The sequence below is a fragment of the Gorilla gorilla genome, chromosome Y, assembly GCF_029281585.2.
Source record: "Gorilla gorilla gorilla isolate KB3781 chromosome Y, NHGRI_mGorGor1-v2.1_pri, whole genome shotgun sequence".
In the NCBI taxonomy this organism is placed as follows: Eukaryota; Metazoa; Chordata; class Mammalia; order Primates; family Hominidae; genus Gorilla; species Gorilla gorilla.
In genome coordinates this window covers 30,205,390-30,220,729 of record NC_073248.2, presented here as the reverse complement: position 1 = coordinate 30,220,729, position 15,340 = coordinate 30,205,390, and the positions used below count along the sequence as shown (strand labels likewise).

The following is a 15,340-nucleotide window of genomic DNA, read 5'->3' as shown; positions in this document are numbered from 1 at the left end:
ACCTCTCTCTTTTTGGAATGCCATTTTCAAGACAGTTACCCAGTTATCTTCACTTCTTACTTTCCCCAAAACTTGATCCTTCACTACATTATTCCATATTCCTTCTCAATCCCCTACTTAGCCAAAATTCTTTAAATTCCAGCTAAATGCAAGTGCTGTCTTTTTCTACTGGTGGTGGGGATTTCAACTATTGTATGCTTTTTAGCCTCCTGGTTCTTCCAATAAACAACATTCTTTCCCCATTAGAAACTGGTAGGGATTGCAAATTCCCATAACCATATTTGCTTATTCCCAGAACCAAGAGCAAGGAGAAAAGAAGTCCAACCTCTACTTGTCCTTGTTGAGGTTACATTGTCTAGAGCCCGGTCATGGTCCAGCTCACAGACAAAACTTTTATGGAACTCTGGATCTCTGTATCATATTCACAGTTTTTTCACTCTTCCTGGGGTATCCCCACACAACCCTGTTAGCTTGGGGAGATCTTCTTTAATTAGCTCCTTCTTCTACCCTGTCAAGTATGATTATAAAGCTTTTTCTCTCCTTTAAGCCACATTGCTCATAAAGTGCACAGTCCAGTCTAAATCCCTTCCTCTCAGTAAGCCATGCAGTTCCCCATAAATATGAACATATGTATTACATGGAGTGCACAGTCCAGTCTGAATCCCTTCCTCTCAGTAAGCCATGCAGTTCCCCATAAATATAAACATATCTATTCTTATGTCCATGTTTATCTTCTCCTGTCTTCTGTATTCTAAGGTGGAGGCATCCTTCCTTCTGCTTGTGGTGGACTTCACCATGTAGTTTCTAGACCCATTCCTTCCCAACTCAGATACCTGCATCCACTGAAGTCAAATCTCATCTACATCAGAGACCATGGATTATCTATATATGTGGTCATGGCATCCATCATAATCCCTGGCATACAAACACTGCAACAAAAATATTTTTGAAACCAAGTTAATTAGTTATCTCCTCATTTGCTTACAACCGCAACCTATTTCTCTCCACTGGCTTGATCTACTCAGCTTCCAGTTCTAAAGCAAACCTTTTCCTTGATGCTGGCTTCATTCTAGCTACTGTCTTATCTTCCCCTTTCCTATATTTTTTTCTCAAGTTTCCGCAATCTATTTTTCAATGTCACTTTCCACCAAATCTGCCCATACTAATTTCTAAGCCTGGTGGATGTTTTCCATTATAATTATATTGAACCTTCCTGCTGAGTTTGTCTTTGTTTAATTATGCTTTCCCCATTGTTACATCCTGACCTTTGTATGTTTGACTCCCAGATGTTTTATTTTTCTTGTACCTCTTCTCAGTTTCCTTGTAGGATCTCCTGCCTCCATCCAGCTCTGGACATTGGAGCTCTCCAGGATTCTATTTTGTCTGCTCTGACAATTTAATTACTACCTACTCATCGTCCCTTCCCAATGACTCAGCTCCAGCCTTGACTTCTCCATTAATACCAGATATCTATAGCTGGTCACTGTATTTGAATGTCACACAGGCATCTCAGACTCAACATACTCCAACTTGAACTCAATCCCTCCACTTACAAAGCCTATTGTTCCCATGCATCTCTTGTCTCCCCTGAGGTTGCTACTGACTAGAAACTTGGGAGACTTCCTTTTACCACTTCCTATTCACTTCAGTTTGTTTCTAGGTCCTGCAAATTTTTTCAAGACCCACAGCTTTCTTGAATCTTCCAGGAACATAGTAAGAGCTCAGTAAATTTATTGTAACTCAGCTGAATGCAACTGTCTTTCCATTCCACCAGCTCTATGCCACACTCTAACACTACAGCTTTCTTAAGATTTCATCTGCTGAGGTCATAAATGCTAAAGGAGAAGAGAGAAGGAAATGGATTTTGTTCTTATTTTGCAACAACCAAGACTGGCCATCGCTTGTAAGCCATTTGCATGTGTTAACTGTGTCTTCCCAGAATTTGTGTTTTCACTTGGTTGACTATTCCAGAGGAATTGTTTTTGCCAGTGGGAGTTTTTAGCCAGGTGAGGAGACGCTAGAATTATGGCAGTGAAATGAATGAAATAGGCAGTTAAATGAAAGAAATCTATTTGACTGGCTGATTTTCTGTGCTAAGGTCCTTTGCTAATTATCTTTTAAAACTAGGTAATACCTTACCTGACCAATTAAGAGATATGATAGCTAACCTATCAAAGACCACTTTATTTTAAGGACTAATTCCTTTTACGTAGATTCAAAAAAGTAATAAAAGTTTTTTAAAAAAGAAGCCATAGTGCAAAGTACCTATAGTAACACGTACTGTTTGTGTCTCAGGTGATTCCACAGCAGAGACTGACTTTACAACAGATTATGTAGGATACAGTTGAATGTGTGACAGGATTTTATATCCCAATGTTGATATATAATCTCATAAACCCTAGTCTATTACTTTTATAAGAACATTATATATTTCATCATGAAGCAACTAGAAGTAAAGGATAATTACAACATTGTAGTATAAGCAAGGGAAATTACATTTTATAGGAAGAAGAGTAGTAAGTGTCAGTATATAAATTGCTTTCTGACTTATATTTTTCCAGGTCTGCAGGTTACTAGGTGTTTTAATGATAAACATTATTATGCAAGAAAAGGCTGAATGTTAATGCAGTTTTATGAAAGAGTCCCTTGAAGGAAGTATGATATAACACTATCTTTAATGGAAAGGTATCTTGTTTTTCTGGAGGCAGGAGGAATATTTTCAAGTTTGACAGGTTCCAGGTATCTTATAGTTGCCTCATGGTACTGGAAGTTTTTTCTGGCTCTCCAAAACAAGAATGGATGGGAGAGAAAATACTATGAATCTCTTGATGATCTATAAAATTAATCAAAATTTGGATGTTTGAAAAATAGTATACATATTTGATTTTCTTAATTTTTATGACTATCAAAGAGTATAAGTCAGATGTCGTAACTTTTTCAGAATATAGTAGCTATGATGTTATTCCATTTTTGCCTATTACTGAAAGTAGATGAGACATTCTTATAAAGTCAGGGTCATACTCCTTATGTTGTAGTTTTTCTGTTTTTTTCCTTGCATGTGTCAGCAACACTAATTTTTAGTGGATTTCTCCTCTTGAATCATTTTAGTAAAGCAACAATGGTTCAATCTTGAGACATATAGAAATATGTTTTTATGTCTATAATTAAAGATTAAAATTTGTCTAGCAAGTAGGAAGACGAGATATACAGTGAGGTTAAACATAGTATGAAAACTTAGTATTCATCTAAATTCGATATCTATCTTAGTTATCTGCTGGTGAATTCTCAATATCACAGATCATTAGGAACATAACTGCTGATCCTGGCTGGGCACAGTGGCTCATGCCTGTAATCTCAGCAGCTTGCGAGTCAAAGATGGGAGGATTGCTTGAGGCCAGGAGTCGGAGGTCAGCCTGGGCAACATAGTGAGACCCCGTCTCTAGGAAAAAAATATAGCTGGGCTTGGTGGTACATGCCTATAGACCCAGCTACTTGGAAGGCTGAGGCAGAAGAATCACTTGAGCCCAGGAGTTCAATGTTTAAATGGGCCATGATGGTGCCATTGCACCCAGCCTGGGAGACAGAGAGAGACCCTGACCCTTAAAAGAAAAGAAAAAGATAGTTATATCATGAAGACTTTGGGTACAACTAAGAGGATTCCTTAACTCCACGGTGGTGTTGAGAAAGTGATGGACTTTGGCTAGGGTAATTATGAGTTTTCTATGGCTGGTTCTTATCTCTTTTCCTGGGTTCTAAGCTTCTTATGTTATTGGTTACACTGGCTCTCAAAAAGTAGCAACTTAGTAAATGATTCTCAGTTATCCACACATTGATTTGACCTCTTTAAGCTAAAATAGCCTAAATGCAAATCAAACAAATGTGCATTTTTATTTTCCTTTCATCTGGTCCATTGGACAGACAATTCACTGGGCATGCCAGTGTCAGGAAAAATTGAGGTGATGTAGATTATCTTCTGGGGTCCACAGCTTTCCTTGACTGATCTTTTCTTACCCCGGGTTGGACGTGTTCTCCCCATCTCATCTTTCTGTCTTCCTCTCACCTGCCCAAAAATGCAAACCTCACTGCTTTTATTAGAAGAGTTTCAATAACACATTGTTTATAGGCATAAAATAAACACAGCTTACCCTTTTATCTCTCAGAGGGCCATTTGGAATTCAGAAAGCAGAGAAGTCTTGCATCAAAGGGCAGAATTTCCATGTATGCAACCTCTAAATTCAGGGAGTAACTGAGGGAGAGATTTGGGACTAGGGAATTTTTTCATGTTCTAATTATTAAACCATATAAATGGGTACTCTGTAAGACTCAGTACGTGGTGATGGAAACAGAACTTTGGCATCGGATGGCCCTGGGATTAAATCTAACCTTCACTCTTTAAATTATGTGAAACTGGACCAGTTCTTAGTATTTTTGAGTGCTGATTTTTTCATCTTTAGTGTATGCTAATCCCTCTTTCTCAGTGGTCTGGAAAGTATGGCCCACAGACAAAATCCAGGCCCTGCCTAGTTTTGAAAATAAGATTTTAATAATCTGTGACATTTTATTGGCACAGGGTCACATTTGTTTACATATAATCTCTGGCTGTTTTGGTGGCAGAGCAGTAATGGAGTAGTTGGGAGAGAGATGTGTCTGCAAAACCAAAAACATGTACTGTATGATCCACAGAACTAAAATATTTACTATCTGGCCATTTAGGAAAAGTTTACTGACCCCTGCTTAATTTTATAGAATGGCTCTATGAATATAAATTAGTGTTCACTATTCACCACCCCAACCAAGCCCCCAAGGAACACACCTGGAGTCAAAAGTCAGGTGTAGTGGCATGTGCCTAGACTCCTAACAACTTAGGGCATTCAGGCAGGAGGATCACGGGAGCCACCAATGTAGTGAGATTCTGTTTAAAACAAACAACAAAAAAGGTGAGGTTTATTGCCCTTCCTGCAACATGCTTGAAGCTCATGTCAAAGGATTACTGTATCGGCATAAATAAAACATCCCAAATAGCCCCAGGTAAATGAGCATTTGGTATATTTGGTATAAAGAACCATCAATTCATAGATTTATTCATTTCATTTCATCCAATACACATTAGGCAGCTACCATGTGTGTGTTTTCTGAGCTAGGCAGTGGCCATCCAAGGAAGGTTAGGGTGAGCTTCATTTTGTAGACGACTTCTGGGTTGAGTTTGAGGAACAAATTAAAGAAAAAAAGAATACTTAAAACTGAAAAATACAGGAGCACAAAATAGTGGTGTGTTTTGATTTACTTTGGAACATGTTCACCAAGGAGAGCTTCTGAGAAGTTTACAAGGGCAAAGTAGTTTGAAAGAAACTCAGTGCTGGTGCATTCTGAGCTAAAGCAATCAGAAGTACAAATACAAAGAAAACCAGCAGATTTGGGGAATAAGGAATGGCACTAAGGAGAAAGATACAGCTAAATTAAAACAGAATAATAAAAAGCAAATGAAAACTAGAGTCGGATCATAACCCTACACAACAATACTGTAAGAAATGTCCTATAGTTAGAATGAAAGCATGGACTGAAATGTCTGATTCAAAGAAATATTTAATGGTATTTTGATTTTTAGTAGCATGTCTCTTTCTCCCACTGGATATGAGATACACAGGGCTTCAAATCCTTCTTCAATTTTATGTTGTCCTAGCATTGCAACAAATGTGTTGAATACATTTTTAAATGGACAATAGAGAAAAACAATTTTATGCTTTTAAAAAGCAAGCAATAATGAACATGTGAACATCCCTCACCTCATCTTTCCTGGTGTCTTCACAAAATACCATGTCATATGGAAGCAGTTATACTGCCATGACTTAATTCCTCAGAAAACTTGTGGCCACTTTTTCTAAGAACAGAAATTGACTGGTCAGACTGATGCTCTTCCACTGGGCAGGTGCCTTTGGTCAAGCTCACTGCCGGCGCACCATCATTAGAGCAGATTTGTCTGGTGGTATTTTGAGAGCCTCTCAGGTACAATATCTTTATCTCTGCAACTCCTAGCTCAGTGCCTGGCTCTTGGGAAGTGCTCAGAATTGCTGACAGAATGATATAATGAATGAAAGAATGGATTCTTACACTCCATTGCTTAACTTGATATACTGCTGCCATTGCATTTCATTTCATTTGCTGGATATTTTAAAGTTTCACTTTAATGTCTGTCAGAATTTGGATGTCTTGTAACTAATCTGAATGGCACACAGACTGGTTGCTGAGTGCCGAAGCTGAAGTGGGCATTGTCAACTGAGTAGATGCAATTTGCTGTTTATTATTTGACAAAATTGAATCATATTTCTGTTTAGAGCCCCATACCAAGTGTTGATGTATAATGCTCATACTTCCATATTGCATATAGGTTTTCCATGAAAACCTATCCACTGTTTTCATGACATGGTATTGTAATATTATTTTATTTTCCTCATAACTATAACAAAGTCTATAATGAGAAATATTATTTATACTTATGATTTATGTCAGAACATCTTTCAAGCCTGGTGAATGCATATTACTTAGCAATTTAAATTCTGGGGATTACATGTAATATACTTTCAGTATTCCAGTGGATTTCCAAGCGGAGGTTCATTAACTCGAACATGAAAGAATAAGCAGTTACATTATCTTTTACTTTAAAAAAAAACAGACCCTGAATATTAATAAATAACAGGACAAAATGAAGTACACTGGGACTAATATCAGGTTATATAATTATTTTTAACAGGTAACTTAGAATGTTGTACTTTGTTGTAGAAGAACAGCTTGCAAAAACTAGAAAAGATAAAATTCAAACACAGCCCCCTTTTCAAAGACAATGATCCGCTTGCCTTCTGGAAATCAGAGCTCTCTTTTATCAGGATGGCCAAATGAAAGTTAAAGTCTATTAGAAGAAGACAGAAGATACATAAACATCGTTTACTTATTTCTTACTTGCTTTAAACAGCACAGTAATGTAGAGACTTTGAAGAAATAATTATCAAGCCACAGTACTGATACTAAGGCAAACAGTCTTTGAACAAAACAGTGAAACACTATTTTTTTTAATGTCATGATCTATTTAAGTCTGAATTTGTTGACAATTCTCATATTTTGAAATCCACAACAGTCAGTTACTTAAATTTTTCATTTCAGGGATATTAGCCTGTCTTCATTTCTTTCCCAGAGGGCTGATTGGCTGATTTTATATCCAAAACACTCAAAATCTTCATTATTTTAAGTTGCAAAATTATTTTTGCATATTTTGAGTTGCTTATAAATTATTTCTTATTTTTATAACAGATCCATAATACAAATAATTTAGAAAATAGGAGAAGCTAAATGTCATTTCCTGAAACAACACTGTAGTAGGTTTCCTTTCAGAAATTTTCTATGCATCTGTCTTTCACTGTGTGTGTGTGTGTGTGTAAATCATACACACATATTCCTGTGTAACATTATTTGAATTGCTATATTGTCATGCATTTTTCATAATATTTTATAAATGCTACTTTGTATGGGTATATCTTAATATCACAACATGTCATTATTCCAGTACAATAAAACATTTTGGTTCCTGTAGAATTTCTATTTTCTAATTAAGGTTTGAATGTATTTATCCTTAGGATAGATTTTGTTTGTTTGAACATTTATGTTTAGCATGAATTCTTTTTGTTTGTTTCTTTTGGTCTTAGAATATTTATTTTTCTATTATTGAGGTAGTACTTTTAGAATTTATTGAACATATTTTTTTTATTTTTCACTCTTATGCCTTTTAAAAAACATAAGCAGAATAGATTGTTTTAAGAGTTAGGTTTTCAAATTCTTCTTGTTCTGAAATTCTCTTTTACTTAAGTTATTGATAGGCCATGTGCCATAAGCGGTATTAGTGGTGGAGTGGTTCCTATTCTAGAATTCTCTTTCAAGTGACTGAAATCCATTCTGCAACTAAAATAATAATATTATTAATATTAACATATTTTATTCCTATAATGTTAATTAAAATTAGTTTATTCAATATTTATTGCATTGAGATTATGTTAATATTATATGTCCATGTTATAATTAATAATATCAATATTAAATAAGAAAATTATTTGATAAGTTGTATTGATTGATTAAAATTATGTATCAATATATTCATATTAAAAAAATATAACATGTTTTATTAATACTATTAAAATTTTAAACATCTAATGTAATGAAAATGTAAAAGTGTGCTATTGAAAAAGTAAAAAAGTAAATAGTAACCATTACCATTGTGACTTTTAAAAGTCAAGATTTCTTTTGCCTATATTTAAAATTTATCAGAATGGAATCATACAATTTATACTTGTATTTGTCTTCTTGCCATGAGAATTTTATGAGAAATTAGTGCATTTTGTTGCGTGAAGCAATAATTCATTATTTGACAGTGCTGCCTGGATGTCCCTAATATACCTCGATCTATGTATCTTTACAGCCATGGATTTACTTGTTCCCAGGTGGAGCTATTAAGAATAGTACTGCTGGCTGGGCGCGATGGCTCATGCCTGTAATCCTAGCAATTCGGGAGGCCAAGACAGGTGGATCACGAGGTCAGGAGATTGAGACCATCCTGGCTAACACGGTGAAACCCCGTCTCTACTAAAAACACACACAAAAAATAAAATACAAAAAACTAGCCAGGCATGGTGGCAGGCGCCTGTAGTCCCAGCTACTTGGGAGGCTGAGGCAGGAGAATGGTGTGAACCCAGGAGGCGGAGCTTGCAGTGAGCCAAGATCATGCCACTGCACTCCAGCCTTGGTGACAGAGCAAGATTTCATCTGAAAAAACAAACAAACAAACAAAAAAGAACAGTACTGCTGTGAATGCCCTATGACCACATGTTGTTTGATGCGTATTCTTCCATAGAGGTGGGATTCTTAGATTGTAAGGTAGGACAAGCTTTAGAAAACATTGTTTTCCAAGATGGTTGTACCAGTTTACATGTTTACATTCTCACCAGTAGGGTATGATGGTTCCAGGTGCTCCACATCCTCTCTGCCATGTGGTATTTTCCATCTTTGTAAGTCTACCCATTCTGGTATGTGTGTAGTGATACCCCATGGTTATTTGAATCCACATTTTTCTGATCTCCAAGGAGTTGGGCACCTTTTTGTAAGTTTCCTGGCAATTGCATTTATCTTATTTGAAGGACTCTTTCAACTATTTAGCTAACATGTCCTGCAAAAGTGTTTTTTATGTTGTATGTATGAATCATTTGTTGGTTTCATAAATATTTTCTTCCATTCTGATCCTCTCTTGAATTTTTAACTTTCTTAGTAGTTCTTAATTTTAGAGATGAGCAATTTGTCATTTTGTTTCCTTTAGGTTTAGTGTTCTTTGTGTCCTCATTAGGAAATCCTTTTTCATACAAATGTCACAAAGATATTTTCCTTTCTTGTCTTCTTGTCTACTGTTTCACCTTTTGTGTCAGTCCATTTTCATACTGCAATTAAGAAATACCCAAGACTGGGTAATTTATAAAGAAAAAGAAGTTTAATGGACTCACAGTTCCATATGGCTGGGGAGACCTCAAAATCACAGCAGAAAGCAAAGGAGTAGCAAAGGCACACCTTACATGGTGGTAGGCAAAAGAGCATGTGCAGGAGAACTGTGCTTTATAAAACCATCAGATCTCATGAGACTTACTCACTATCACCAGAACAGCATGGAAAAACTTTTGTCCCCATGACTCAATTACCTCCCATCAGGTCTCTCTCATGACACACGGGGATTATGAGAACTACAACTCAAGATGAGACTTGGGTGGGGACACAGTCAAATCATATCACGTTTTATTCTTAGGCTCTTTTATCCAGAGATGATTTTTGTTGTAGAGGGTCAATGTTCTTTTTTTTTTTTCTTTTTGTCTTCTCCAATTATCTCACTGTATATTTTAAAAATGATTATTTTTCCCAAAGCTCTACTATGTGTCATTTGCCCTAATTAATGCATATATGTGCAAGTTAATTTTTGGACTTTCTATGGAGTCATTTGGAATATTTTTACACTGTTGCAGCAATACTTTACTAACATAACTACTGTAGATTTATAAATATTTCTAATGATAGTCCTCCAGTTTTTACTTCTTTTTCAAATTGTCTCAACTATTCTTGCCCCTTTGCATTTTTATATACATGTTTGAATTGATTTTTCAATTTTCACAAAAGCCTCCTGAGATATTTATTGAGATTTCAATTCATCCATGAAGAATTTGGATGTTAAAAATATCTTCCAATCTGCAAACATAGTGTGTTACTTTTAAATTTTTCTCTCAATAATGTTACATAATATATTGGATATAGAGTATGACACTTTATAATATGATTATTCCAAGTTATTTGTGTTTATTTATTTTTATCCTATTGTAGATGACATACTTTTTCTTCACTTTTACTTTCTGATTTTTGTTGTTGTTATATTGTAAATATATTTTATATTCATATATTGACTGTGAATCCAGCAATATTGTTTTAGTATCTTGTTAATTACAACATTTTGTCTGATGATGCATTTGCATTTTTTCTACAAAAACCACCACCTAGTCTGTAAATAATAAGAATTTTATATTTTCATTTCCAGATCTTTGACACCTTAAGTTTTCCCTTGCCTTAACACCGGCAAAGACTTTCAGTACAATGGTGACTAAAAGCAATGATATTAGGCATGATGTTTAAGTGTAAGGTTTTTGAAGACATCCCTGGTCAGATTAATACCATCCCCTACTTTTCTTACTTGCAAAGTTTTTGTTGTTAATGGATACTGGTTTTTATCAAATATTCTTACTTCATCTAGTGAAATGATCTACATTTTTCTTCTTTATTATATTAACATGATGAACTAGAGGATACATTATAGATCACCTCCTAGGTCTGTTGTGAGGAATAAATGAGATTACACATCCAGATTGGTTGGACCGGTGCCTGACACAAAGGAGACACCTTACATGTTTCAGTGTGAGGATTCTTACGGCACTGCTTGTAGTGCAGAGAGAGGACAGGATGTCAGGACAGACATAAAGAGCCTCTGAGCCCAGCCTTTTAAGGCTTGCTGTTGCTTTAGGACTGACTCTTAATGTTTTCTCCTTTGTGAAAAACAAGGAGCAGTGCTTTAAGATATGATTTAATTGTCCAATTTGCAATACAGGTGCTACAAAATTTAGGCATCTTATTAAATTTGGCAGAAGAAAAGGGATTCACCTTCACTGCACTGTATCAGCAGGCAGTAATATGACCAATATTCCCATACAATAATGATTTCAATGCATGACAAATAGGAAACATGGTTGTTGGCATAGATATGTACACATATACACACATATATGCATATATACACACGCATTACTTTTAATAACTCAAAGTTAGAAATAAATGTGAAGAATATCCGTGGTTTTCTCAAATACCAAAATCTTTAAGGAAACCATAAGCAGAGAATTGTGTCAATATTTATTAATCAATATTAGAGTCCATAGTATTATCCAATTTATGATGCGTGAAATTGTGGACTTGATACAAGAGACAAGATCCAAAGGCAAGGAGTGACTTTGATTTGGGTTCCAAAAGTGATGCTGACTTGACTGATGTTTAGTGACTTGGACCCTAGGCCACAAATGAGAAGTTGGGAGTGATGAGCTCCTGTGACAGAGGTAAACTAGCCTCTATTTGTCGGTAATGACTTGTTTCATGAATCAAAATGCCTCGCAGTCAGTTAGTGTTCAATCTGTTTTCTTCATACCCATTTCCAGCCTTTGAGCTCCATTAACATCCAGGAATGCTACCTACTGCAGACCAACATTAAGCCATCATCTAATAAGTACATACCCATGCTGGCCAGAGAACACTCTTTGTGGCTGGCCAAAACCTTGATTCCAAAGATATAACTGATGTCAAGTATATTTCCAAAAGAGAATGTTCTGTTCAGTGGCCTTCAACAGTTGACACTGTAGCATCCAGTCAAAACTATTGTGGCTATAGTTTTACCGCTTACTCAAGAGCTAGAGATTCATTCTACATCTTTAGTGACATGTCAGGATTTGTTCTGTGGATTTTTTTGTAGACCACGCATCTGCTCCCTGCCGTTTCAACTCATGCCCTCTCTACGTATTCATGCTAAAACTTTCTTTGAAGTGATAGGAAGTTCTTGAAAACACTTGGTATGGATTCCCTTCAAAAGGATGGCAAAAATATGGAATTTGGCATTTTGCTTTTACCTTATTTAGGAAGTTCCTCCCAAAGAGTTTGGAATCTGATATGAACATTGTGTAAAAATATCTAGACAGAATACTTATGACTCTACTGAGTATGCTAAGCCCTTTACCAAAATAATAGGGTGTAAAAACAAATAGAGCTTAATTTTCCTACAAAAATCATGTGTCTGACAGCTGGTGGCAGAATCTTTTCATTTTCAATTAAAGTGACGAAGGAAATATAGAAAAAAAAGAAAGGGAAGAAAGGTCTGGTTGCTCTTTTAAGTTAATCCTTCAGATATACAGTAAACATTGCAAACAGTAAAGTCTTTAGATGAGCATTTTAATACATCCAAAAATGGTATGTTCAACTTTCATTTGAAAATGTGAAGTTTTAAAACTTTGAATTGGCCAGGCACGGTGGCTTATGCCTGTAATCCCAGCACTTTGGGAGGCCGACACGGGCAGATCACGAGGTTAGGAGTTCGAGACCAGTCTGGCCAATATGGGGAAACCCCGTCTCTACTAAAAATACAAAAATTAGCCGGGCAAGGGGTTGTGCACCTGTAGTCCCAGCTACTTGGGAGGCCGAGGCAGGAGAATCTCTTGAACCCAGGAGGCGGAGGTTGCAGTGAGCCAAGATCGCACCACTGACTCCAGCCTGGGTGACAGAGCGAGACTCCGTCAAAAACAAAAAACAAACAAACAAACAAACAAAAAACACCTTTGGATTAGTTTAGATATCAATGAGTGCACTTCCATTTACTTTTTGTCTTCTTTTGCAAATGGACACAAATTACCGACTTTATGCCAGGCTGTGTGCCACGTGATGGGAATACAATGATGGATAAGAGAGATTTCCTACGTTTAAGGAACCTGAAGTTCTGAAGCTTAGGCAGATATGCAGTTGCCACATAATAAGACATTATTCTTCGTAGCAGTCTGGATAAACAGCCAAAGTAGTTGAAAGCAGAGAGATTTTGATGTATGCAGAGGAATTTTCACAGAGGAGGTAAAGTTTAAGGTACATTTTAAAGGCTGGATTACTTCTTTTGACAAGGGAAGATGAACCCTTCTGGCCCAGGAAATGAAGAGGTGCAGCTGGGAGAAAGATCGGGAATGTCAAGTATTGGTGAGGTTGAGGAAGTGACTGTGTGAAGCTGGAGAGACAGATCAATGTCAAGTGATGGAGAAGCTTATATATTATGCCAGGAAGCTTGGATTTTGTTCTACATGGAGGAGAGGGATGTGAAGTAGCAGGGGAAGTTCTGAGTAGGACTTGGAGATGTTAGCAAAACAAGTGTGCAAGGAGAATAGATTGGAAAAGTTCAGAGAGGGTATGTCGGTTAATTTCAGTAGCCAAGACAAGAAATAATCAGATCATGAATTAAAGACAGCAGTAAGAGGAGGAAGGTTGGTGAGTTATGTAAGAGTATTACACAAGTGACCACATAATTTATTGTCTGAACTGGGATTTATCTGAGAATAAGGAGGCATTTGTAAACATTATTCCCCACCAACAGACATAGACTGTAACTCTCCCAGGAAAGACAGGATGTATGGCCACGTGGATATTAAGACTTGGCTGAAGAGAAAAAGAGAAATGGATCTAAATGGAGTGTTTATCTTCTAGCTTGAATGACTAACAGTACTTTGACTAACAAAGACTGTGAGCAGTAGAATTATGATATGTTTCCTGGGATATGTCTCCATGATATGGAGAATTTGGTTTTGATGTGTCAAATTTGGGATAACTGCATGATTGCCAGAAAATGTCATAGGCAGTCAGAAGTACATACTTGTAGCTCAGGAGGTAGCTGTGTGACAGTATAGTGGAGTTGACTGGAGCTATGGTCAATCTACTGTCAGGGGATTTGCAAATGTTAGTTGATTTCCATAGTATCACACACTCACTTACTATTAGGAGCTGAGAACAGCTCATGCTCTAATTAGAGTTTTGTATTTTTCCAAAGAGTCCTTTTTCTTAAATTTTATCCATTCCCACTTCCCTTGTTATTTTAAAACTGAAAGCCAAATGAACATATTAATTGTAGCAGAGCTCATGATGTTGAACACATGATAGAAGGGAGTGGTAGAAAGCTTTGGGAAGTCCAAAGAACAATGAAGAGGAAAGTATGTGTTTCAAACTTATTCCACATTTTTCCTCCTTACAGAAAACTTTTATGTACTCACCACATGATCTACAGAATCCCAAACCAAAGTTTCCCCAGACATTCATAAAACATGCTCTTATTCATAATTATCACACATGTAGGAAAGGAGACCTTTGAAATGGACTCAGCATTACTAGCATAGGAGCCCTGTATGGAATGTGAATATCAGCACAGTTTCTGTCATGGGAAAGGACACTTTGGCTGGATTTTCTGGATTTTTTTGACTTTGTAAAATGAGAAATTATCTCCTCTGTATGAAACTCAATAGACCCATCTAAAGTGGTTTCAAACTCCTTGACAAGCAGCTGAATATTTTTGAATGATAATTTATTTCCAATTGTGGACACATAGAGTTGAAAATCTAAAAGGGCTTAATGCTTTTGGCAAATGAAGGAAGAAAAGAATCTTGTTCATTAATCAAAACTTAATTATAAACAGAAATGAGTTTCTACGTCATATTTCCTGAAAGTGTTGGTGGGCAAAATCATGCTTTTGGACTTGGAGTTAGGGACCTAAAAGCCCAAATCTATTCATTTCCCTCAAAATTTTTCAGAGACAGTTTCAGTTATTAGGATGTAGCATGTAGTTTCATAGATAAATGAATTAAACGTCAAACATTAGCTTTCTTTCTTAATACACATAGTAGTTGGGTTATAATAGTGAATGCTCTGGGAGAAAATAAATATTTTCAACATTGCACTTGTAGAACAAACATTATTTTAAAACAATTTCACTTAGCTAATTTTGTTAGTAATTTTACTACTACATTTACATTAGTTCATTTTTACTGTGTAATAATAGAATAAACAAGTGTTTTAAGCTTTCTGGCTGGCCTGCCCACCCGTCCGCCTGCTTTCCTTCCTTCCTTCCTTCCTTCCTTCCTTCCTTCCTTCCTTCCTTCCTTCCTTCTTTTCCTTCCTTCCTCCCTCCCTCCCTTTCCTTCCTTCCTCCCTCCCT

General features: G+C 36.3%; 1 pseudogene; it reads left to right on the top strand.

Annotated features, from left to right (window-relative positions):
* Positions 1-15,340, top strand: part of LOC129530334 (anosmin-1-like) — a 78,617-nt pseudogene that overhangs the window by 45,974 nt on the left and 17,303 nt on the right.